The sequence below is a fragment of the Schistocerca gregaria genome, unplaced genomic scaffold (assembly GCF_023897955.1).
Source record: "Schistocerca gregaria isolate iqSchGreg1 unplaced genomic scaffold, iqSchGreg1.2 ptg000526l, whole genome shotgun sequence".
Lineage (NCBI taxonomy): Eukaryota > Metazoa > Arthropoda > Insecta > Orthoptera > Acrididae > Schistocerca > Schistocerca gregaria.
This window is the reverse complement of record NW_026061925.1, coordinates 12120607-12123019: the sequence shown is the minus strand read 5'-3', so window position 1 is coordinate 12123019 and position 2413 is coordinate 12120607.

The following is a 2413-nucleotide window of genomic DNA, read 5'->3' as shown; positions in this document are numbered from 1 at the left end:
CTGCCCGTTAGTCAGTAAGTGGAATAATTGGTTTTCCGACACATGTCACCATGTTACTGTCGCCCTGTCTCCACGTCAGAGAGACGGAAATTCTGTGTGCCACATTTGAAGATGAGTCTGTAAAGGTTACAAAACTAGTTAATGGAATTACAAATAGTTCAAAAAGTGAGTTTTTGCAGTTTTCCGTATTTACATTCAATGCACTAGTCACAGGCTCTAGGCGATCCTTAGGGGATATGCTTCATCGGTTGGGAGCGTGATGTGTCCCTCCGAGATTAATTTCACCTGGGCTTTAAGCGACTCACCGGTCAGCATTTACAGAGCTGCCAACTACATCTCACACCGGGAATATTACCAGGATTAGTTTGCATCGCAGCCTACGGAAGAGAACGCAAATCGAACGAGCATTCGCAGTCATTCCCTCCATTGACCACCATTCGCCTATATTCAACAGTTAAGGATTCCTCCGGAAATATTCCAAGTAGACTTTCTCTGGATATTTTACGTTTGTTTCCAAGCGCCTGCCTGTTCAATTTGATCAGAAACTGTGTGACATTTTCCAACGGGTCAAAAAACCTGTGACCATTCGTGCCGCCCTTCTCTGTATACATTCAGTATCGCCGGGCAGTTGTATCTGATTAGGATCCAAGAATCTCGAGCAATATTGGGGGATGGGTCGCAAGCTGATTTGTAAGCAATTTCTTTTGTACACCGATTGTATCTTCCTAGAATTCTACCAACGAATTGCAGCCAGCCACCGTATTTCCCTAAGACTGCGACTATGTGACGGTTCCATTTCAAATCTCTAGAAATTTTTACACCCAGGTATTCATGTGGGTTGAGCGATTGCGAATTTGACTCGCTGCACTATACTCGTAGGATAAGGTTATATCGTTTTGTGAACCGAACAATTTTACATTTCGGGAACATTTAAACTAAGTTGTCATGCTTTGCACTACACTGAAATCTTATGAGGGCGTGGCTTCTTTCAAACAGAACTTTATTACAGGCAACAGCATCATTTGCGGAAACACTGAAGATCCAAATAGACCGCGTAACCACCGCCCCTTCTCCTCTCCAAATTGCTGTCTCAAAACGGTAAGTCCCATATGTAAACCACCTTCAGAAGTTCGTTCACTTTCCGTATCAGTTAATGTGTTAAAAACTTGACCTGAAGAAACATAACCCTTTGCAGTTGAAGACGCTCTGTTGTAAGAGAAGCTAGTTTTTCGAAAACGTCTCAATATTTATGTACTGAACTAGGTGTTGTACAATTCTATAATTTTCAGGTACATTTGGCGACGTATGTGGATACTGTCTGACAAATGTGTTGCGAATAAAGTGAGTAGTAAAGAAGTAATGAAGTGAAACATCAAGCCTGATGCTGACACTTTACTGCACGAACAGCGAAAATGTAGAAGTGATAAAAGTCTTTTTCCTTTCATCATTCTGTCAGGGATGTCAGAGGGGAAAAAAAGTTTCGCCAAGTTTCGAAATTATGTGTGAAGTTTGTTGGAAGTCGCCACGTGCTGCCTTTCACAAATGCTCGGTGAATATAGTCTCGATAATTTGCGCTCCATGAAATTATGCTGCCTTAGACGAGTACGCAGTTTGTAACTTTTAACGCCCGACTTATTGCGTAAACCTATGCCTTTAAATGAAGGACGGGAGGAGGATTGCATTTAATGTGCTATCGATGTCGAGGTCATTAGAGACGGAGCAGGAGTTGGCAATGCGTCAGGGAAGGGTAAAAGAAGTCCGCCGTTCCCTTTCAAAGGAAGCATCCCAGCATTTGCTTGGAGCGATTCAGGAAAGTTACGGAAAACGTATCAGGATGGCCGGATGCGGATTTAAACGTCATCCTCCCGAATGCGAGTCTAGTGTACTAGTTGACAGCTCGTCGTGTAGAAGCTAGCGTTGCTGGTGATGGGATTCCGGGTTCGATTCACGGCTGGGTTGCGTTCTCCGCCCGGGAAGTAGGTGTCTGTGATGCCATCATTTCATCATCATTCGTGAAGGTGGCGAAACTGGACTGTGTAAAGGTTGGGGCTTTGTACAGGCGCTGATAACCGTGCAGTTAAGCGCCCCAAAAACCAAACATCATCATCATCATCATCATCATCATCATCATCATCATCATCATCATCATCATCATCATCATACCATGTACTAACCACTGCGGCAGCTCGTTCGGTATACATTTAAATGAGCAGATTAAGTCAGCATTTTTAGTATTTACATTGACTTCGTTCTTCATAAATGAAAGCAGGAACTACGACAAGACAAAAGAATTGGGATAACGAATGAGAAATACCTGATTGTGCTTCTGTTTGTAGATGACATGATTCACGTTCACGAAATGACCTCCAAAGATCTATATACCACCTGAACGAAATATGCAATGAATACAACT